This window comes from Onychostruthus taczanowskii, unplaced genomic scaffold (assembly GCF_017590055.1).
Source record: "Onychostruthus taczanowskii isolate IOZ18803 unplaced genomic scaffold, ASM1759005v1 scaffold12, whole genome shotgun sequence".
NCBI lineage: Eukaryota > Metazoa > Chordata > Aves > Passeriformes > Passeridae > Onychostruthus > Onychostruthus taczanowskii.
In genome coordinates this window covers 16,116,268-16,140,658 of record NW_024498351.1, presented here as the reverse complement: position 1 = coordinate 16,140,658, position 24,391 = coordinate 16,116,268, and the positions used below count along the sequence as shown (strand labels likewise).

The following is a 24,391-nucleotide window of genomic DNA, read 5'->3' as shown; positions in this document are numbered from 1 at the left end:
CAGTCGCTTCAAACATTTTTTAGACAGATGACCTTAGAAGGTGACTCTGGGTCCATGTGTAGCTCTCAAACAGAATACCAACAAAGCAAAACCAGGCAGATTAATCCTAAAATGCAGTGTCATAGTAGCAGGTGCAAATAGTAATGGAAATAAGAGACCAGGATGACCGAAGGAGGTAAAATGAAGTGGTGTAACAGTTTATTTGGTATGCTGTTTGTTTAAAATAATCAGGTTTGAGCAAACAGTGATAAGCATCAACCAATCATGGGGTGTGTAGAGCACAGTAACCTTATAAGAGCTAGTGTGGAAATGTGTTGTCTGTGCTCTGCCTGTGGTCTCTTCTCAGTGTACTTACATACGTGCCCAGCCTGTGAGCAGCAGTACAGATGGGATGTGCCCAGGGAAGACACAGTTATGGAGTTAGGGCATGTTGTGTGATGTTACACTGTGAAATAGCTGAATGTCACTTCTGCACCAGAAGGATAAGGAATTGAATGTAATACATCAATTATGTGGTTTTGTCTGGAGTGCACAGCCTCTGTCAGATGTGACCTTGGAACAGTATTTCTGCTCTGGTGAGGCTGTCTGCACAAAAATAGACATAAGAATTGTCAATTTCTAGCTGTTTGTAAACTAGAATTGTACAAATGTATACTTTGTTGCTGTGTCCTTTGTTGCTCTGGTACCAGTCCTTTCTCATGTCATTATTTCCTGTTGGATTAAGCATGTTACTGTTGCCAGTCTGAATTTCCTTTCTTTACTGTTCTATGTAGCGTGGAGCTTCCTATAGGAGAGAAGACTGTGCCATAGATGCTCTGTGTTCATTTTTATTCAAATAGTCTTGTGTCTTTTCATGAAAGTGTTTTGACAAAAGCTGACCTTTCTGAAATTATGAAGCTTCTTAACATTTAAAAGCTAAAACAAAAACTAGAAAGACTTTCAAAGGCACTGATGTAATGGAAATGTTCATGTATGGGAGGGAAAAGGGAGAGAAGTACTTAAAAGGGCAGCATGTATCTTTGAGTAAAGGCATGCTAGATGACGACATTTTAGATCTATTCCCGCTTTCAGTGTTTTTGAAGCATGTAATGTATTTTTCTGTTCAGATGTGTTGTTCCATAACAGTGATACATCATAGCTAGTGTTGCTGTGATGTAGGAAATTCCAAAGGTGGACCCGTTTCTTCTGTTATTTCTAACTTCTTTCCCTAAATAGATTGGTTTTTTTGGTCTTTCTGTACTGAATACAGATAGTGTTCTGACTCATCCACCCTTAAAAACCTCACCAACCACCATCAGGGGGTTGAATAGCACAGATGTGGTTCTGTGTTCTTAAGTAACCTGAGTAACATAGTGCACTTTTAAAGAGGTGATACTGAAGGTCCTGAGTCTCAAAGAATAGTGGGAAAAATACTAAAAGGAAAAGCAAACATTCTTCCTCTCAATCATTACTATGATCAAACTATACACCAAACTTTTTCATTAGCCTTTTCATAAAACAGCTGTTAAATAATGCTGAGAGACAGAACAATGAAAGCTTTACTTCTTTTAAGGGTACTCATCTTGCATTTTATGTACAAATATTTAAGCAGTGTACAGCTGAATCATTTGATGGGTACCTAAAGCTATCCTTAGTTTAGCAGCAGTGGCTTATCAGCTAAATTTGTCCACAAGCACAGCAGCTTTATTTTTTTGCTTCTTCAGGACCCAAAAGAATATGCAGGAATTCATGATAAGACCAAATGGGAATGGAATCAGTAACTGCAGTTCTTTCACAGCTGAAAATCAGATTAATTGAAGTTTATGAAAATAGTAAAATGCATTGATTTCTAAGGGTTGCATTTAGTTGTAGGATCATGAGTTATGCTAATCAGAGATCAGTAGTTATGACTGAAGGTCGAAATAGGTGGAAGGGTCTTTGTGTTTTTTCAAACAGTTTTAAGAGCAACATGTCTGGTTCCTTTAATGTATTGTTTTTGTGGGGTTTTTTTTTGGTTTGGGTTTTCATTTGGTTGGTTTTTTATTGGTTTTTATTTTTTTTCTTTTCTGAGCAGGACCAATAGGTAAAATCCCAGTTCAACAGGCAGTAAGGCTGAAAGGTGACTGTAACCCTTGCTAAGAGGCTTAGGTTGGATGGTGTAGTCTGTGATTAGAAGGGTAGGGACTGTGTCAAGAGCAGGACAGCCACAGGGCGTTCTTGTCAGCATGATGCCATGCTGTCTGAGGACTCCTAATTAACCACAGCCTGAACATGAAGCTTCATCACCACAGTGTACCTGGAGTGCTGTAGTGTTTAATAAAGCCACGCATCTCTCACTGGGATTAACTTGCTGAAAACTAATGCTTTGTCAGAGTTTAGTTTTAGCAAATGGTGGGATGGGGGAGGCTATCCAAGATTCAGTTATCTGGATCAATTCTGATGTCTGAAAAATCCATGAACTAGAAATTGCATGTTACTACAGAGGGCCTCTGTGCATACAAAAAGTGTTTTCACTATCTGAAGTGACTACAAATTAAAAGTAGTGATTCAGGCAATAGAACAAAGCATGGGTTAGATAAATTGGGTGCTTTGACTGTTATTTTTATTTTAATGTTCATTTTTTCTTAATTAAAAAATTATAATTATAAAATAAAAATATCTTCATTTTTTTAAATGTAAATGTATATAAACATTTATATAAACATAAATGTAGTCTGATATGTTGGCATCAAGCGGGTGCCAAATTACATTTGTAAGGTACTAAGTACCTGTTTCTTACTGAATTTTGTGTTCATTTGAGAATTTCAAATTCTCTTATCTGTTGAAATGAGAGTTTTTCTGGTATGTTGGACTATGCTAAATAAGGAAGAGTAGGTAATTGGTGTGAGGCAATTATTGATTGGTGAGAATTACCAAAAAAATTGTATTTCATGAAGGTTATTTAGTAAATCTACAGCACAGGATGTTTTGCTCTCTCCAATAAAGCAACCATCATGGACCTTCATAAGGAATGGGTTAATGGATTAGATGGCCCAAGTTTGTTGGTATTTCAAGTGTTTTGAATTTCATATTGTTTTGAATTTCAGATTATTTCAGCTTTTGAGACAATTCTAAATTTTAGGGATTGGCCTAGATGAAGTATACAAGAAATAATTCCTTTCTGAACATAAGGTCACACTACTGACTTTTGTCTATTTTGTGCTTTGCACTTGTTAAAATTGTACACAGTTATTGTCTGATTTAGGCGTCAACCTTGTGTTTTCTTTCTTCCCACTAATAGTAAAGATTTTAAAGAAAAGAAAGCAGTAGCAACCCAAAGGGTTGCCAGTGTAAAACACTGGTTATGTTTCATTTAATTCATATATTGATCAGGTACGTCACACTGCTCCTTCTAGCCAGTTAAGCAGTTACACATTTTAATAAGCAAATTCTGACAGAAGACAGCAGTTGCCAGCACAAATTTAATTTAATTTAGTTTCTAGTGAATTTCTAATGAACAGGGAACTCTAAGTAGTGACATTCTACAGATAATCAAATTCATGGTAATTGCAGTTTTACTTTTGGAGAAATCTGTATTTGTTAGGAATCTGAAGGAAATAATTATTTCCGTGTGACTGATGCAATCAAATGGTTTACTTTGAATAAGTAAAATATAAAAGAGGCTAATCAAATGAAGTGCTACTGTATGAGAGCAAAAGGACAGGGTGACAGGTTTGACAGTAGAATAAAGACCAAACCAAAGGCTTTGTTTTGACATACATGCAGATAATCAGGCAAATTCAAGTCTTTTAAGAGACCTCTTCAATAAGGGTCACTTTACAGATACAGATCATGCAATCTGAGCCTTGCAGATTATCATTCTACTTCTAAACAAGTACAAGAGAGAGGTTTTTAATTCCTTATTTGCATAGCTGTAGATTTACACATTCACATGTTTTTGCCATTGCCATTTGATTCACAGATGACTGATTTATGGTCTTGAGCAAAGGCCAAATTCAGGACACACTTTAAACTGTCAGGACTGCAAACTCTACAAAAATTGTTTGAAAACCAGCACTTGTAGTTAATACATACAAAGCAGGAGGAGGATCCCTTCCAGCTTGAAGAAATACTTCTCTTATGAGCAAGGCAATAATAATTGCAGAGATGGTATGCTAAATTAATTCAGGTGTGAATTTGTTTTTTGTTATATTTAGTGGTGTAAGTATCTTAAACATAATTCTCTAAAATTAGTCACCACTTAGATAAAAATACAAATGAAAATAAACATGTCAGTAAGAGCTACAGAAAGTACAGCAGGGTCAAGTTCTCTTTGGAATAAGTGCTGAACATGAAAGATGGAGCAGGCTGGATACGAAGGTAAACTGAAAAGCAGGTTTATTAACAGGCGGCTTTGACCTCTGCTTGACTGCAACACCAGTGGTTTCTTGATTTCCTGTAGCAGAAATGAAAATATAAAAGGTGTCTGAGGAAGAAGCAAATAGTATCTTTGTAGATGAACTTGGGAGGTGTTCTTACAATAAAAGATCACTGCTACTTTTGAGTGGATGAAATGTATGTGGGGAAATTTGAGCAGATACTGTGAAGAGACTTCTGGGAGTTGCAAGAGGAGACAGGAAGAGAATTACAAAAGTGCTTGAAAGGGAAAAGATAGATATAATTGCTGCAGTGACAAGACAACAAGCCGTCTATATGTGCCCTCTGTTCTGGGGCAGGAACAGCTACAGTGGCTTCAAAGAAAAAAAAAATTCGACTGGTCTCATGGGGTGCATCTTGCATAGACCAGAACGTGTTACTTAAAACCGTGGGTTCAGATACTGCAGTTAAATTGTGTGTTGACAAGAGGCCTAAACAATAGCATTCCTCATGGGGGGACCAAAACAAAATTAGAAATCAGATTTCAAAAGTACTGTGGAGAAATCAGTCCTCTCAGGAAAAGCTACAACACACACTCAGAGTGAAGGGAAAACAAGTGTGAAGAAACATGAGCCAGTTCCTTGAGGAGTTCACATACTTGAGCATTCAATGGGTTTTTTTGGGTTTTTATTAAAAAAAAAACAAAAAACAAAAAGTCATGTTTGCATTCTAGTCAATTCTCCAGCCTATACACATTGTGCCAGGGCAAGCTACAGATTTCATTTTTTAATTGATTTTTAGTCTTCATCTGCATATATAGTAACTCCAATTGAAATTTTCAGATCTGAAAACAAATTGATCTATTTATGGTTTGGTTTTTTTTAATTTTATGTTGTATTTTATTCTTGGGAGACCCAAATGGATGAGTTCTGTCCCTTCACAAGCACTTTAGATGAAGCATTAGAAGTTTACATTTTCGATGTGATTGCCCATTATGGAAATGGGATTCTCTCTAGCTATCCTGCACCAGCAATGGGATAATGCAGTTTTGAGGGTGTGATCAGGTAAAGAGCTCTAATTTCTGTCCCTTGATTTTGCACCAAATTATTTTAACTGGGACAAAGTCTGTTAGAGTGTTGGTGGGATAATTCACGCATTTTGCTTTATACATAAGTGTGTTAGGGCTGCAAATGTCTTTCACGGAAAATGTCCATTTCTCAGTGTACTACTTGGTTTTAAAATTATGAGCTGAGCTGGAGCTTGGAGGTGGCTTGAGTTCAAACATGACTTGAAAGAATAATTGTATTGCAAGCTTTCTTGTGTGTAGTCCTGTCAAATCTATGTAATTCTACTGTCATCTTCAGTATTGTATATGTTGTAGTTAGAGTTCTATGGACTTTATCTTCCAGTGTGATTAGAAACAGCTTCTCTGTATAGTCATTAAAACTGTGGGGGTTTTTCTGAACTAATTGCAGATAATGCTGTTAAAATTTCACATTCAGTACCAAAAATTGTCAAAACAAGATAATAATATATGTAATTTAAATCTTCACAAAAGAAACCATTTATTTAGAATTCCAGACTTATTTTCTCTAGTGATGATGTGAGTAGTTTTTACTAAGCACTTTTTTAAAGAGCTAAAAGGATTTTTAGCTTTGCTTTGCCCAGAAGCAGATAATTGTTCTTAATGAACTTTTTTAGGGATAGGCTTGGAACTATACTCTGAGGCCTCTACCCTTTTTAGTGGATGCAATAAACAACTGTAGAATTTTTACCCTTATGTCTGCAAAACTGTGAAATCTAACTTCTTGTTTCTCATAATCCTAAATTAGTATCTTACAGTGTTAAGTGCTGAAATGATGATTCAAGTTTGGCCTTGTAAGAATCCGGTCTGAATAATATTTTTAAAAGCAAGGGCATGACTTCAAGGCAGTTGTTCATTTGTGACTTCCCTCAAGCCTGGGTGTTTTCTTTACCAAGACACATTCTAAACAAGGAACTTAGAATTCATTTAAAGGTTTGTTGGAAGAGGGCAGAGAGGGATTCAGCAAAATTACACTTACAAATTATATTATTTTAAACTTTGGTATTTTTGAAAGGTCTTATTGATGTTTTCTTTCTTTGAATGTAATTTTAGGAATCCTCCCTGAATTAAAAGTAGTTACAGTAAATCTGTGTACTTTTAAAATACCATTAAAAGGCCTTAGCATCCAGTTTTTGCTATTCTAGCTTTTGGTTCAGCCCAAAGTGCCTGTAAATTTATTTTGAAGTATACTGAAAAGACTTGTCTCAAAGATGAAAAAAAGTGTTGCACTTGTGTTTATTTGTGTCTCTTGATGTAATGATTTTCTGATTGTCGTTACATCAGCATTTAAGTGTTACTATCATAAGTAAGATCTGGGCTGAAAAGGTTGGCACCATCTTGAACGAATCTGCTAACCTTATTTACAGTGTATGTATTACTGGAAATAGCTTCACCTGTTTATATATACAACTTTTACCATATTTTGGGGCTGTTCTGTTAGGTAAATAGTCCTGCTTCTTAAAACTTGATGAACATCAGAAGTTATGTTCAAATTGTGCTGTGCATTTCAACTTGGAATCCTGCAAATGCTAACCAGATTTTCAAACTGTGGTCAGTGCAATTGTGATGTTTTTTCACCTTGAACTTTCTGCACTGTCTGTATCAGACACACCTGTGAGTTTGAAATGTCACCATCAAAACCAGGCTAAGTGGTCACTGGCTTCATGAGGAGGAGGAATCAGGAAATAGAGATGCCTTTGTGTTGTCATTTCAAAGGCAGCAATGTTTCAATGCTGCATCATAAAAAGATTTTGTGTGTTGACTTCTTTAGGTGTGGATCACATAAAAGTTAGCATAGAGGTTTGATTTTTTTTTTTTTTTTTATATTTCAATGCTCTTTCTGTTTTTGAAAGCACTATTAAAATTATTTGAACTGCTCAACTTCTGGACAGTTTAGACTTTGATCTTAACTCACGTGTTTCTAGTTCATGCTGCCTACCTATTGTAAGCTGATTTTGTTATAAATAACCAAAAGCTGTACAGACACTACGTAAAACTATTAGTAATTTCCCCCCTCTTTGTTGCCCTCTTGTTTCAAACTCTATTATTCAGATAACTGTCAATCGCATGTAATTTTTTCTTCACCCTGCTGATCAGAACATAAAGGCTGAACAAAATATCATCAAATGCTTTTCCAATGTTCTCCTTATGAGCAATTTGTTTAATTGCTGCAGGAAACAAATTTAAGCCTGAGCTTAAATTTAAGTCAACGGATTCAAAGCAGAAGACAGGGCAAGCAGAACACAAGCAGTTTAATGTGTTTTTGGACACTAAATTTGTAATAGTTAGACTTCTGCTAAGATATGTCTGCTGTCTACTTTTGATGTCTTTATATACAATGCTGTAATTTGACAACTTTTTTTATTTATACCGTCTCTGTTGAGAAGTAAGAAAATTGTGTGATTAGCTATTCTGTATTAATTTTGTAGAGAAAATTTATCTTTCAACTTCTCAATTTTGTTTTTCCATTTAGGTTAAATTTTCAAGCCACTTTAGAAGCAGAGGATACCACAAGTCACTGCCTTCATCCTTCAGGTTTTTTAAGTGCAAATGTGCACAACTCTGTTGCTGTTTGTAGTGATCTTTGTCTAAGGGTTAAAATGGAATTTTTCTGTTTTGAGCAGTCATTTCATCAACCTGATGAACAGTAAACAGCCTTGAGGGGAAAGAAGGGCCTTTTGAACTATTATTACTAAAAGGCAGAGGAATTTGAAAACCAGAGGATGTTAAAGTTCTGAGGAAGTGAACAATTTCTAGGAAGGGAAACCCACCTTTCCATGTGTTTATTTTTCAATGAAAGGAAACTACCTAATAGGTGTAAAACTTCATGCATGCAAAACAGGACATCTACTTCAGATTATGTTACTTTTGACTTCCAGCTCTCACTTATCTTCAGAATCCCTCTCCCAACCTTCTTTTTTGCAACTTCAGCCACCTTAGATTTATGATATGATACAGGTGCTCCTTCCTCTACCCAATGTGCAAAATCTGTATAGTCATATTGTTCCAGCTTTCAGTTTGTTGCTGTTTAAGAATATTTTTAAGGATCTTTTCTCTCCACCTTTCTGGGTGGCACTGGCCTTTGTCATATGAATTGGGGTTTCTTTAATGGCCTAATTTTCCTAAGGAGTATTCACTGCATCTCATAAAATGTGTAGTCATACTGGCTACTGAAAACAGACATAGCAAAGAAGTCTTATTTTAGAGTTGTGTCTGTAGACTGTCTTCCTTGTGGAAGAATTTTTCCATTCAGGGAGAAAGTTTGCAGGGGAAAATATGGCTGCAGTTTTGAATTCTTTATTACTGATGTTCACTACTCAGCAGTGGAAGCTTACTGATGGAGAAGAATTAGGAAAGTTCTAAAAGTCCTTAAAGTAATGTCACACATGGTGACTATGCTCTTCTTGTCTCTGTTATTTGCCACTTAAATGAGGGTCAAATTCTGTTAGCTGAAAAATTAGTTCTGACCTGCAGATAATTCAACACAGAGCAATTACCTGGTAGTACAACTGTAGCATCCTGCATTGTCTTGAGTATAGCAAATATCAAATTGTCTTTCCTGAGCTAGCAAAAGCATGAACATAGTTCAAACAAATGTTTCAAACTAATAGCCTGTTCTGCAATTAATAGTCCTGTAAAGAACACAAACAGCAAAGAAAGCCTGTGAAAGAGCTCTCATTTTCACTTAGCTGAAGCAATAGTGATAGATGACTACATTATCATGTGCCTCTGTTAACAAGAAGACAAAACAAACACAAGCTCAGCACCGATTCCCTGAGCCATTCTCTACTGGCAGGTGTTGGTATCGTGCTTTAACTTTGCCTTTGGGAGCTGTAAAACTTCCTGGAAACCTTTCCTGGAGTTCCTTTCCCTCCAAGCTACTGTATGAAGGCTTGTCAGATCTTTGGGGAAATCGTGATCTTCAGGAACAAAGAGATTGGAACAGGAAGGAGTCAGTTTTCTGTTTTAGGAGCTTCCTGTTGTGTGCTACATCATACTGCAGAAAGGAGTTTTTTTGTAGGGAGCAGGAGCAGGCTTGGTAGGCTCAGGCATTTTGGCAGCACCTTTTCTTGCTGATAAGCAACATGAAGGCAGACAAAGGTGGAGGCAGTGTAGCTGCAAGTAGGTTTAGTCTGCTGGTGTCATGTAGCTGAGCTCTTGAAATAGCTACCTTTTTTGCAGCCTGAAGGACTGATAATTGTCATGATTATGTGAAACTGTGAGCACCAGTTTGCCAAAGCGATTGTGTCTTAGTGAGCTTTGTCTGACTTCAGCTGTTTCTATTATGTCAATAATGTATGCTGCCATTAGAGGTAGGAAACATAAATACAACTGTTGGGTTGCTGAAAACTGGATATTGCCTTTGAAATCAGAATAATGGGGGGGAAAAGAAAGAGATATCAGAAAAATACTAGACTCTGGTAGTATTACTTTGTATTCTAAAGTGCTGAAGAGTTATCTCGTTAGGTTGTGTTTTCAGTTGGTGGATCATAGTAGTAAAATGAATAAACTGACTAAAGGACAACTGATGGAAAGATGGTTCTCTGCACTGTTGTTTGACTTGTAGTGAGAGGTTTTGTACTCATCTGAGGCGACAAGTGCTCTCCCTAGGGTTCCGTGCCTGAAAGCTTCTGCTGCAGCAGCTCAGCTCTTTCCTACATTCTATGCTATGAGTAGCAGAAAACATTAAAATTACTTAATTGGTAAAGCTAAGAACTGTTTTTCATATAGGTCCCTTGTTTTTTCATTACTAGCCTGGCAGCTTAGCAAATTGGCAGAAAACCATTGTGTTAATTATTGAGAAGCCTAAATTCCTTTGTGGATTTAGTCATGGTAATTGGAATAGAAGCTCAATACAGAGTGCGGAGGTGTAAAGCTGGCCTGGCCATAATCTGGTGGTTTAAGAAAAAGCAGAATGGTGTTAGGCTTGTGTGCTCTGTGACATAAGTCTTTGTAAAGCGGAAGGAAGGAAGGAAGGATTTGGGACTTGTGTTACTTCTGTGGATTTCTTTTTCCTTACATGGACCAGCAGCTTGAGAGTGGCAGCTGCACACAGGATCATGGCCCCAGAGCCTGGTGATGGCAGTTCTCCCTTGAGAAGTGAGCACAGTTTTATCTGTAGATAACTCTGGGAAGGTGTTAATGGTCCAGAGTATATTGCTTGGGTGTAAATATTTCAGAGTAACTGAAGGCAGTTGTTCAGACTTTCCTTTCTCCTATGAAAGTTTTTTCTTTCTTTAGCTTCTGAGAGAGAGTCCAGTTCTTGCTCTGTGAGCCACATGAAGTATGTGGTTACTCTGTGAAAGGGGGCCAGTGTCCTCAAGAGACCAGACAACAGCATGACGCTTGGTGTTGTGTCACGGAAGTGGAAGGTGTGACTATAAATCCTTCTGGAAGTTTAATCCAGGTTTTCCATATCCGTGGCAGATGTTCTATTGTCCATCAGTACAGTGTTTTTAAAAATAACGTGGTGGCATAACATCATCATCCATGGTTTTGATAAGTGGAAAAAACCTGAGAACGTTTTTTGGATACTTGTGCCTCAGATTTGAGATTGATAAAACACAAGGTTGTACAGGACAGCTTCACCAAGGCATTGCTTGCTTGGTTCAGGAGGAGAATTTTAGCTTACTGTTAAAAGACATATTGATGCTTAGAAATTTGAGGGGGTGTGTGTGTATATATATATGTGTGTATATATATGTGTGTGTGTATATATATATATATATATATATATATATATATATATATATATATAATGTGTATTTTAAAAAATGCCACTATTAATTTGGGCTCAAAAGACCCTGTTACTTGCATTAGTAAATCACAGGTTGAGAGTCCTAGCTTGTTTACATTTCTGAGGTTTAGACCTTTAGGAAAACCCCACTCCGTAATGACTTCAGCACCCTCCCAAAAAACAACTGCAGTCTTACACAAGAGTTAAGCACAGTCTAGCAGAAAACAGACCTGAAGGACAAATAACTTTGTACCAAGTTCTTGAAACAATGGCCTAGCAATGTATATTAAGAGTGAGATTAACAATAAGCTTCTGTTCCCTATTTCCTGAAAAGGCCTTCTCATATTTATTTTCCTGTTCATTTTTAACTGTTTGCTCTTGGAACAGAGGAAGTTAGTTTAACTAGCAAAATAGGCAGGCATATTATCCTGTTGGTCCAGTTTCAGAATGATAGCTGCAGTGGCTGTAGTAATTTTTCACATAATTATGAGAGCAGTTACATGGTTTACACCCAGTTATATGGAATTGGTTCTAACAGGTGACTAACAGCCTATAAATATTTAGATAATGTTCTTTCAGTAGCTGGAAGGGGGTTAAATGTCTGTGATTTCACTTCAAAGTTGAGAGTATCCTTATGTTTTAATGTAGTTATTTGGTGCTGATTTAAAAGTACAATAATAATTTTTAGTTGATTCTATGTGATTTATTTATTTATTTACACAAATACAGTTGCACAGAGTGTGTGAAGAAACAAGTGCTGATGGTGACTCAGCTAATGGTAATCTGTCTTCTGAGAAAATGCCTCTGAAAAGAAATGCTGAGCTGCAAAGTGTTGTGTATTAAATTGTGTCAGTAGTAAATTGCTATTGCTAATAATGACTTTAACACATACTTCTAGTTTTGTGCTTCTGTAGTATTAGCATTCAGCATGTGGATATTTATTGATTTAGCTTGTAATCACAAGATGAAAGCATTATGGATGGCAAGGTAATGTAGGATGTGACACTTGTGGTCTGGTAGACACAGGTCTTGTATTTATTTACAAACTATACTGCATGTTCCACTTGACCATTACAGCTCTCAGGCTGGCTGTAACTCACACATTATCTGAAATTTAAGCTATTGGAGTCCTTGAATATCTTTGTTCATGAATCTCAAGTACAAACTGAGCTTTTTATCTTTGCTGAACTAGTTTTGTGGTAAAATGATGGTCTTAAACTAGACATCAGGAATGAAGGAGCAATAATTATTAATTTAACAAGTAGGTATTTAGAGCTTGTGGATTTTGTTGTAGCTTCTTTTAACTGCTTTAACACTAAAAATAGCTGAGATCAAATGGAAAGGATGCTTTTGAGCTAACACAGAAGGAATTTGTGCTATATTTTTACATTTAGCATCTTTTTCATTATCTTTTTAAGTGTTCTATAGCTAATGTTTTTTAATGCAAGTATTCAGGAGAAAATGTTCTTTTCATGTTTGTTTATACCAATGAGCATTGCTTTACTCATTTAACAGTTCAATAAATAGTTTGTGTCTGGCATCCTGTTTCATGTGTCCATATGACTTCCAAACAGCTACTGTTGATCAATAAATCAGAAATGAAGGTGTTCTAAAATGTTATCAAATTAATGTGCTTAAGTAGATGTCACTGGAAATTGTAGCAGATATTGCAACATTTTGCAATCTTACCACACCAGCCTGTTTTAGGTTTTGAGCTGTGAGAGTGACTGTAAGTCTCATAACTCTTCCTTGAACAAAAGTTACAAAATTTTTCAGTGGCAATACCTAACAGTGTGATGATGATTGAGCCCTTTTTCTGAGGAAGCAAAACTAAGAATTGCTGAGGTATACAGAGGGAAGTTATAGAGAGGGATATGATAGAAGCTTTCTCCTCTACCAGAAGAAGCTGCAAAAAATTAAACAGTGATAATTTTTCACTGACTAAGTTTATCTGTGTTTTCTTAAACTTCAAAGTAATTAGCTTTTATGTACCTGTGAAGATGTTCAGGGTCTTTTCTTAGAGCCATTAATTTGTATTTATACTTTCTGTTTCCCAGTATTTTTACATTATGGGAGGGTAAGTTAGTTGGTTGGCAACATGACAGAGGAGGACAGGAAGATATTTATCATGTCAGTGAATGGCCCTGGTTAAAAAAAAATGGAATTCCAGCAGCTTCAGGTCACTAGGCTTCCAGAATAGTACTGTTGCTGAAACTGGAAACTTGAGATGCAGATTAGAAACAAACTACTGGCTTCAGTCTTGGTATACTGATTTGTCCTGTCCTCGGATGTGTATAGCTGGACTATACCTGGACCTATACCTGGCCTATAATGCAAATAGAATTACTCCCATCTCAGATGAAATCTTGTGTAGAGAAGGCAAAATATCTTCAGAGATAACCAAACTCAAAAGGTGTTCTTCACACTGAAAAAAAAAAATACATGGTGTTCATTGTCTGAGCTAAAAGGTATAATCTTCAAGGTCCCTGATCTCCTTTTAACAGTAGTTTGGGTTGGTTTTTTTCATCCACAGTGGTTGTTCCCCGCTTCTTCTGTTTCTTTAAATAAAAAATTGGACAATGAACAAAGTTTTTTTGCTATGGATTTCCTGATTTTTTTAGCTTGAGTTGGGAGGCTGCTTGTGCTGTATTACATTTTCATTTTGATAGTAGACAAGCCCATTACTGCTGAAAATAGCTCAAATATTCTTAAAAAAAAAAAAAAAAAGCCAGCGGTTTAGACTCTTTCTCTTTTTCTTTTGCAGACTCTTGCATGTGAGTTAAATTAATTTCTTCAGAGAAACCTTCATAAAGGGCTAAATAAACAAGGTCTACATACACAGAAATTTCTTCTGCTGCATTTGAGACACAGCTAAACTCGTCTGTCTGGTAAGTCATACTTTTCTTAAGAATTTATCTTTCTTCCTGCCCTTATGACTTGCATTCTTGAGTTTCTAATTAGTGCTCAGAGAAAGCCAGCTTTGGCTTGCTGGCAGTACTGGCGCATTCTGTATATGAAGTACAAGCATCAAGCTCCAAAGGCATTTCTGTGCTGCTTTTACAAACTTCAGAATAGTATCTATGATTCTGTATGCTACTTTGGTACACATGGGGTTTAATCATTAATCTGGTACTTTTTTCTGAATTTGCTGTAATGAAGGCATTAAATGTTTTAAAGCAAAAATGGTGATTGTTCTGTCTTGGATTTACCTGTCTGAATGGTCTGTATTTAATAAAGTAGTGTAAGAATGTTTATTGCAAAGTATATTCAGTGTCAAGTCAGAGTTTAAAAATAAACTTTCCCAGCATTCATTCATGTCTCATTGATTTTTGGTTTCACCTCTTCCAGATAAAGTAGGTTGGTGTTATTAAATGCAATGCTTTATTTTTCTTGGTGATGTGCCTATTTCAAGGAACAGTCAGCATACTTTTCAGTAGTCTTTAATTGATCATATAATTCTGTAACAGTTCAATTAAAGATATTTATGTCTTATAGTTTCCTTAGGTTTTGATTGTACAGCTTGAAACAATTTTTTTTCGTTTGATTATGAAGTATTAACTGAGTTTGACCCAAACAAAAGCAAGTTTGTCCTCTACCTTCTATTTTTATTCTTCATTGCAATAAAATGAAGAAAGTCTTGGAAGAGCAGAAAATGTTTTGCTCTGTGCTGAGGTTTTTCTAAGCGGTTGGCTGGCATTAGATGGCACCTGATGTATACCCAGTCCATCTGACCACTATGCTGCAATGCTTTGGCTTACCACAATTACTGTGTACTTACATACTGCATGCCCTGGTTCTGCACAGCTCATTTTGCAGGCTTTGCTATAGCCCTGACATCAGTTTATTTCAAAAATATGTTGAAAACTCAATTTCATATTTAAAGTAAGTGTTATATTTAATGTAAAGCAATAGTTATCTTTTCATAGAAAAAAACCCCAAACAAAACAGATCAACACTCTTACACAGAAGCTGTTTGGAGGCTTTCCAACTAATTTAAGCTTTAGTAAGAAGCTTTCCATCTTATTTTTGGATAAAAAGAGAAAAGCTGAAATGGATGTCTAGATTTCATAAAAAATATTTTCCTTGTCTTATGTTGGTGGTTTTCATATAAAAGGAGTTTGTCACCTGAGAATTACTTCTTAAAAAGCTGAAGCTTCTGAAGGAACTTAGGACACCTCAGATGCCATGCTACAATTATTCTTTGAGCAGTTGAGAAATATGTGATCCCTTAACATGTTGGAAGACATAGCTGGAGGAGAAATTACACATAAATAGGCTGGATAATAGACAAAAAATATATACCAATTATTTTCAATTAAAAACACTGCTTAAACTGTTCAAAGTAAGGACCAGTGATGGTCTGTTAATGGTAATTTCTTAATTTGTGTGAGTTTGAATTTGGCATATATTTTGCATGCATTTTTTGAGTGAATAGCAGGGCTGACTTAAAGGAACTTGTACCTGGCACGCTAACACAACCCAAACTTTAGCTGAGTGAACTTGGCACAAAATTCAACATAAGAGAGAAAATCTCAGGAGAGCAGTGGAATTCCTTTCCTTGAATAAGTATACCTCAGCATTCATGGGGAACAAATGGTAACATTTTGTGCAAGTTTCTGCTTTTGACAGTGTGTCTTTGTTCACTTCCCAAAAGGGATGTCAAATACACTGAAAAAAAAAAGCCAACAACTTTCATATTTGAATTTTTCATTTTACTTAATTTTGTAGTCCCAAGGAACCCATTAAATCTGGGATGGCCTAACACCATTGTTTATAATGTTTTATGTATGTAGAAAAAAGGCTCAGTTAGAACAGTCTGGTTACACAGCTATGTTCCTTATGCAGTGTCTTTGTGAGCTCAAATAGAAGGGAAGGAGGCAGGTGTATCTATCAGCATTTCGTGATGGAATTATTTTATTAAAATATCTCAGAAAATGTTTTCTTTTTGCCAACATAAGTGTTATCCAAACAAAATATGATATTACTGAACTGTTACCTTGAGAAACAAAGGATCATGATAACTCAGATTTCTTGTTAAAAGCTTTGTGCTGAGAAAGACCTTAGCTTAATTTTCTGTTTAGTCATGATGTTACTTCCATGGTGTGGTCTTCTGTTCATTTACTGGTGACAGTGGAGTTTGATGGGACCTGTTCTGTATGGGATTCTCATCTATGATCTAAGCAGATCAGCAGATCATAGTAATATGGTGAAACTGCACAGATTTAATATGTGACAATGCTGGAGAAGAAAAAGGTGTTTTGAAAACTTGAAATCAGGACCTGGTGATAGAGTAAATTAATCTGAGTAAAAGGCCATCCTGCAGCCATCTCTTCCTCACATTAACTGGGGATATACCAAAATGGAGATGCTGAGAACATTCATATGTGAGATCTATGAGTTGTGTCTGCATTGGACTACTTGGCCATGTGGTATTTTCAGATAGCAATACATAGCTCTGGAAAAAGTTTGTGATATGATTCTGTATGTAACCAGCTGCTATAGAGGGTTGAAATTTTATGGCATCCTCGGTTATCTCGTGTCTGCAGTAGTGCAAAATTGCAATGCCTCTTTGTTGGCTTTGGAGCTTTGGCTGAGCTTAACCTTTCAATTGATCCAAATGAAACAGGAGCTGGCAGGATTCCCAGCTTCTCACAGTAGCCTCTGATCATCATCATTAATCTGTGGTTTGGGGGAAGAGAGTAAAATTAATCACTTTATTAATATTCAAGTACAGCAGTCAGCATCTTTTGTAAGAATTAATAATTTTAACTATAATGTCTAAGCTTTTGGTTGTTTAACTTTTTAAATAAAACCACTGTCTTTTAGACAAACATTTTCCATGTTCTGCAATTTCAGAAGTATTAATTTTCCATCTTAAAAAAAAAATTAATGGTTGCAAATGAAAACCAGGTACTTTTGCATATGAAACAAGGAATAATTTTCACTTCTGCCCCAAGCCTTCAGTTTCATTTGATTCCAATTTTTGTATAAGTTTGAAAAGTACTGTTTTAGGAAAAAAGTTGCGTATACATGGCAGAGAATTCACCTTTTTAACCACAGGACCACAGAATGGGTAAGATTGGAAGGGAGCACAGTGAGGTCATCTGGTCCAAAATCCCTCCACTTGTGTGCTTGTACTTTATTGAGAAAAGCATGCTTTTAAGCACTTTCTCTTCCTAAGTAATCTAATAAGTATGCTTTAATCTGTTTTCAAGGTGGCTCACATAAGGCATTATCTCTTTATACTTGTAAGTCTGCTTTTGTGTCCATAATATTAGTGTCTTAAGAATTGGTATGTTTCCTTAGTAACTTATGGCCCTAAATGTTTAATGCTGTTAGAATGTTTGATGCTATGTCATCTTTAGTGCTGGACATGACTTGGGCACCTAGGCTCCTTCCACGCTTGAGACTGCTAGTGACTTGTTTCCCAGAAAGGTTCCCTGTAACAGTCATTTAGTACAAATGCATTTAGAAAAGAACTGTCCTGGTGCAAAGGAGACTTTTAGCATGCATATCTTCACTAGTCTGTGCAAAAAAAAAAAAAACAGGTGAAAAAGGCAGTAGCAGCTCCAGCCTTTTGAAGCTGAAAGTCCAAGCACGAAGTTCCTGTGTGCGAGGAGCCTCTTGACTTTGAAGCTGCTCCTTGAGGCACCTGCATAGGATTCACTTACTTGTGTGGTTTATCTTGATAGATCTAGTGAGCTAAGGCATGAGGTGCAGCTGAGTGCAACAGAGCTGTATGTGTGACCCTGAATCTCTGTGAGGCCTCTGGACCTTCTGGAAAGTAGTGGGTTTCTTCTCTGAAGTCAAAAAAGGTTGAAATGTGAACAGAGATAAACAGTTTATCTAACAGATTATATCTTACAATGTACTAGTGTCTTATTTAATTCCTGAGAGGGAGGGAAGCAGAGGAGGTGCAGATGGGAAGATAAGCTATGTTGCTCATGTAAAGGGACAGTTGATTTGGAGAATGAGTCCTCTGTCTTGATAAGATTTAGTCTTTCAAAACAGTCAGGTTCTGACCAATGGATAGAATTTTTCAAGATCTTTCATAACCTTCAATATACCAAATTCGCTAGTTAATCTTTCTAGAGTGATGGTTAGTCAAATAAAGGCACTTGGAACTTGCTGTTAGAGGTCTGTTGGATCTCCAAATGTGTCAAATCACCTTTTGGTTCCTACTTCCCTTCTGGCTCCTGAACAGAGCTTTCCAGTGCTGAAAAGAGAAGCTGATGACTGATTTTAGGAATGTTGCGGCTCAGGCCCAAAGTAATAGTTTAAAAGTGAGAATAAAAATCTTGTAAGACTTGGTTAAAAGCAAGGATATGAAATATGTTTGCATTAAACAAGAAATTTAGATGTTATAGCTTAAAGTCTAGGGACATTCTAATGTGCTGAAAAATTCTGCATTTTCCCATGATAGAAACAGTGTTTAAAAGTGATCTTAGACTTCTGTAAGCAGAATTAAGCTAGTGTTGAAAGTTTTTGAAAAAAATCTTCCTTAAAGTGTGTCTTTACTTCATCTGCAGGCAGGTTCCTAAAAGCCTACCTGTAACGCAATAGCTGGATGGTAAAAGCTGTGTCACCACTTCTTAGTGATACCTCAATAATATGTTCACACAAAAGATTTTGCAGTAATGGCTTTGCATTAAAGGGAAGATTATTTATTAAAATTGAGCAGATATACAGTTTAACCTCCTATTTGAACTGGAATTCAGTTTTGACTTGAGGGCCACATTTCTGAAAAGCACTGTTATCAAACACCCTTTTTAAAAATAAATCCAAGACCAACCAAATGAACAAAACCCCAACAAACCCCAAAGCTTTGGAATTAAAAGGCTGAAAAGCATAACTAAGCAAACTTCTGAATCACTAAAAGGCATAAAGATGTATTGCAAACGTACTGTCTGAATTATTTTGAACTTCAAGTCCTCTGTATTTTGTATATGCTGGTGCAAAGGTTGCTATACACTGACCTCTCCACCCCTATCTGGATTTCCTTCTTTTATGTAAATAGATAATCATAAATCCACTGACTTGGAAATAATTGTACAGTTTCTTGCTTTGTACCAGCTGACTGCATGGTGATTTTCTAGCAGAACACTTAAGTGACAGGCGGCAGGTCAGCATGGTGTTGATCTGTCTTCCTGGGATCTAGGAAGTCTCATCCAAATGACTTAGGGTGCTTAGATTTCTATAGTGAGATGTGCCAAATGTTTGGTTGTAAAACCAAATGATTAATCAAAAAAAGTTACATTTTTTAGATAGGTATTAAAATACATATATTAATAATAAGGAATGGGTAGAACAGCTGAAATCAACAGAGTGCTGACTTCTAATCAGAATTTGAGCAAAACCATTCAACCTACTTTAGACTGAAAATACCATTATATGACATAGGTAAGGAGCATGCTTTTGTTAAATTTTCCGATCTTTGTATTCTGTGGGGACAGGTAGAAAGAAAAGTAATAGTGTGACAGTAATGCTCTAATATTTGCAGTCTGTTCTACTTTTAGCAATAATATTTAAGTGCTTGATCAGAATGTTTAGAGTTGGAGACCTGTTTCCAGTTGAAATGTGGGCTCCTTTGAGGAAGTAGTTTACGGGCCAGCAAACACAACAGAGCAAGTCTGAAAGAGCTTTGAGTCAGCTGGTTGAACTACTTATTACAAAATGTTTTTTCATTGAGTTTACTAACTTGTCTGTCAATTATCTGACAAACCAGAGTGGCCTGGACAAAGGTTGTTTATATTCTTAAGGCCTTAAAAGGTTTGTGTATGTGTCTGAGCATTTGAACTGTCACAAATAGCTCTGCACTTGCAGAATACTTGACTGTTCAGTGCTACAAGCTCTGTCTACCTATCCGTGCTAAAACTCCAGGCCAAGATTGCTAGTGTAACCATGCAAATCACTGTCCTGCTGCGGCCATGTGAAATAAAGAGAACAACCTCAAAGTTCAGTATAGGACCACTGAGTTAAGACCATGGTAGTTGGTTTGGCCCTTCAGATGTAGCTGTGCTACTGACATGAGCTGTGACATGTCAGACCTTAGGCTTTCAGTCACTTCTTTGACAGCTACTTCATTTTATGCTGTTATTGCCAAAGTGTCATTGCCTTTCACACTGGCATCAGTAAATGTCACTGAGACTATTTTCTGTGCAGTGCTTGCATGTTGAGTTCACACATGGTTTTCAATCACAGCAATTTGGTCTATGTGAAGTCAGTGAAATGCTTTAGTCCATTTGACACAGGCAACTCCCTGCTGGCAAGGCAGTATCTTCTGAGATGAGACCTCATGTGTTCCAGTCTGGCCTGGCTTCTCCTGTGTCTGGAATGAGCGAGACATTTACTCTGCTCTATCTCTCTGTCACTACAGGGTCAGCCCAAGATATATTTATCAATTGACACCAGAATGATTTTGGTTTTGCACTTCATTCCAAACATTTTTTTGTGGAATAAGTACTGGTTGGTTTACTTTTTTCTTTTTTTTTTTCCTAGACAATATATGAGGCATAATTACATTTCAGAATTCAAGTGCATTTTTGCAAGAAACATGTTTGACTAAGTGTGACTAGGTAAAACTTCACACTAGATTAGCACTCAATTGGAAGATGCTCAGCTAGCGTTAGAATATAAAGAATTAAGCTGATGTGTCATACTGCAAAATCTGGGGTACAAAAGACCTCCTTTTGAACCAGATGTCTTTGGGCTTTTTTAAATAGGCTTATTTCTGACCATAATGACCTGCATGAGAATTATCTGATTTCTGAATCATATAATCAACTTAGCTAAGGATATGAATTTATGGGAAGAGAAAAGAAGAACAAGCTATAACAACAACAAAAGTCTTTTTTCTCTGTAGTGGACTTGTCGTAACACAAGTCAGTGTTAAGACTTAATCTGTTAAAGTGTTATCTTAACACTTAATTCACTGCTTATCAAATTTTGTCTTGGAATAATTTTGCCTTGATGCCTGTGATAGATATAAAACTGGAAATTTTTTTTGTTTGTTTTTCTTGCTTTCTAATGGATTTCAGAACTTGATGACCTTTGCTGAAAATAACTTGCTGGAGCCATAACAAGACACAACTTTGTGAGTGCACGTGGTAAAGGTTCAGCTGTTTGGGTGGTATTTATCATTCCACAGATAGGCTAGCTAAAGAAATGGAGGAAATAGAAAATCAGTCATGAGGGTGAAATGTAAAACTTGAAAAAACTTTCCTAAATTTTTTTATAACTAATTATGAACTTGAGCAATATTTTCACTATTAAAATATTCTTAATCAAATGTATATTGTTTTTTCTCATCTATATTGGAGCTTTTATTCTTTGTCTGTGCTCATGCTGAAGGGCTGCGATAGGTCAAACTAGATCTATAAAATTTCCAGCCTAGAGGTAAGTGAGAGTGCCCTGACTTTAGCGATGACTTTGTCATATTCTCTCAGCACTATTGCTGAATGTTCATTAACAATTTCAGTCTTTGGATTGCAAGTACATTGCTTATTGCAATTCAGCTGCAAGTGAGGACATGGTTATTGTTCGTGCCTGCCTACTAAGATTACAGTAAAAACGTTTTCTTGGAACCAAGAAAAATATACTGCTTTAATAAAGAATTTTACCAGAAATGTTACTGCTAGCTTTTTTAAAATGTGGTAGACCAAGGTCATGCTACAGTCAAACATTCTGTTCATTAATTGCCACGATACAATTTCAGTGCTTGAAAGGGTGGAGAAATTCAAAAGCTTCATTAAGACCTTTGGTACAGTCATCTGTTTTTCTCTGCTGATGTTTTCTGCCTGTGAGCTTGAAAGCCTCAGAGTGACTTTCCAGAGCTTTGTCTTGGAGAACCCTGGGACGCTGCAAGCTGCTCTGCAAAGGTGAGGGAAGGGCAGCTCCCTCCGTGGCTGTGGTGTGGCAGCCGCTGCTGTGCCTCAGGATACAGGTGTATCCTCACACAGAACCTTGTAGCAATACCAGTAGGCATTCCTATAAATCCATCAGTAGGTGTAAAGGGTAAAGCTTGTTATGTGTGAGGAAAGCCGAATTGAAGGAAAGGAAGGAAGCAGGAAGTTGTCTGAATTTTTTTAATGTTGCAAACAGTTCAGTGATTGTCAGATGGGCATTTAACTCCATATGAACACAAGCCCTAAGCCAGCTTCAGTCTTGATTGAATGAAAGTAAGGGCATTTCAGCCTTGTAGTAGACAAGATATTATATCTGAAGGAATTTGTCATATGCTTCAGGGATGCTTGGGTGAATACAGATGCTGTTGCAAAGTAGATTTTGTCAGTGTAAGTTCTTGCTGGTGCAGCATTCCCATTTTCTGCCTGGCCCTCTATTACAATTTTACTTTTTTTTCCCAACAGTATTCTCTTTCACATTGACAGATGCTTAGTGCTGGGAATTAAAATAGTCCTTGTGAGGAATTAGTTCTGTTTGGACCAGGCAGTGTACATAAACTCATTCTGTATTGCTAACACTGCAACTAAATTTCGAATCGCCTTTTAAATTGGATCTTATTTGGCAACTTATTATATTTTCTGTTACTGTATTTTAGACATTGGGAGTAGCTTTAATGCAGCAATGACACATATAAAATCAATACTAATGGTGAAAAAGATTTTTAAAACTTGTTACTCTTTTGGGCCTTGCCTTTATGACAAAAAGCATAGTGTTTGTTACAAATAGATACACCATTCCTTGGAAACCACATTTTCTTCTGAGAATGACTGAGTAATTTATTTTGTCCCTATTTCTAATGTCAGAATTTATTTAAATTCCATCATTCACCTTTGTGGTCATTTCTTAATCTTCTCCTTTTGCTGTTACAAAATAGTGTAGTAGTAGGAATATTATTGATGTTAGTGTCTAGAGCAATCTAAAGGTTATATAGCTAAGAGCAAAATCTTTTTTTACTGTTTGTTTGAAGCTACAAGTTGGAGAACATTATAGTATTAAAAAAAATAGAATATTCTGGCAGGAGATGGTATAAGTAGAAATACTAAGACAAATTGTGTTTAAGAAATACTCAGTGCTAGATCACTGTGTAATGCAACTACTGTGGTTAATCAGTTGTCATTCCTTAGCTTCCTTGGTGTGCTGACTCCTTGGAATGATGAAGCCCATCTGGCCTAGACAGAGGTACTACTTTTGCAGCTGATATCAAGGTCTCAGATAAGCTTGTCTGGCTAGTTGCTTGTTTTCAGTGGTGCAGTTAAGGACATTAGGCAGTGAACTGTTAGTCTGAACCACCTTGAATATGAAGTCAATATGAACTTCAAGCCAACTATACTCACATTTTCAAAATAATGTTTAAATCAATATATCTTACTTAACTGAAAATGTAAATGTATATGCAAAAACAGGCATTAGTTTTTGGTCCTAGTTGCAGGATTAGTTCTTATTTATCCCATATCAAGTGATCAGTAGACCTAACACAGGGAAAGCAGAACTGACAGGGAAAGGAGATGCACCTTTCCTGATCAAGGCAGGATCCCAGAGCTGAACCAACTTTAGAACTGTGTAATTTGTCTTTGGTAGCCTTTGTAGGAAATGGAGAAAAATAACTGGTTTGTACACAACCTTCAAATGTAATATACCCTAGTAGTTCCAGACCAGTGTCTTACCTTTGACTATAACATTGAGCAGACATGAGTGTTTATTTTAAAATTCCTCTGAGATGTACAGTTTTACAGAATCTGCTTTCTGGGTAATAAAAATTAGATTCCAATAGTATTTTTAAATTAGTCATACCATTAACTTTTAGAGCAGAAGATAAGGGTGATATTAACAAATGATAACTCTGGCTTTCTTGGGGCATTCCCTGTGACTGCTTTAATGTGTGACACAACAGTGTTGTCAAAGGGCGAGGCAGGTTCAGATATTTGCCTGTCATTGCCTTCTGAAGAAAGCTTTGTTGGTCTCCTTCAATAGACAGGGATGAAATATGGGGAAATAAGCTGTCATCACTAAAGGTTAGCCTGAGTTACTTTACCTTCATACCACTGCATGGCCCACACACACCATTTTTTTCTCTGTCTCAGTACAAGCAGCACCAAAGCAGCAGTCATGAGGTACAGGATTACAGAAAGTCAGTAAAAGCACACTGAAGTAGAGAAATCTCTTCAATAAACCATATCTTCCCATACTGTTAAGGTACCCTGTTTTTAATTCTCTAATTGTAAATTAAGAATGATTAAAGTGATTGTGTTTAATATGAAGTGCCTTTTTTGAGC

At 36.5% G+C, this 24,391-nt stretch overlaps 1 protein-coding gene across 6 annotated transcripts in view; it reads left to right on the top strand.

Annotated features, from left to right (window-relative positions):
• Positions 1–24,391, top strand: part of SORBS2 (sorbin and SH3 domain containing 2) — a 142,022-nt gene that overhangs the window by 2,998 nt on the left and 114,633 nt on the right. For all 6 annotated transcript variants that reach the window (XM_041427826.1, XM_041427823.1, XM_041427817.1 and 3 more), the window contains exon 2: positions 13,921–14,044. The gene's annotated coding sequence lies outside the window, so the exon portion shown is untranslated. The remainder of the gene's footprint in view (positions 1–13,920; positions 14,045–24,391) is intronic.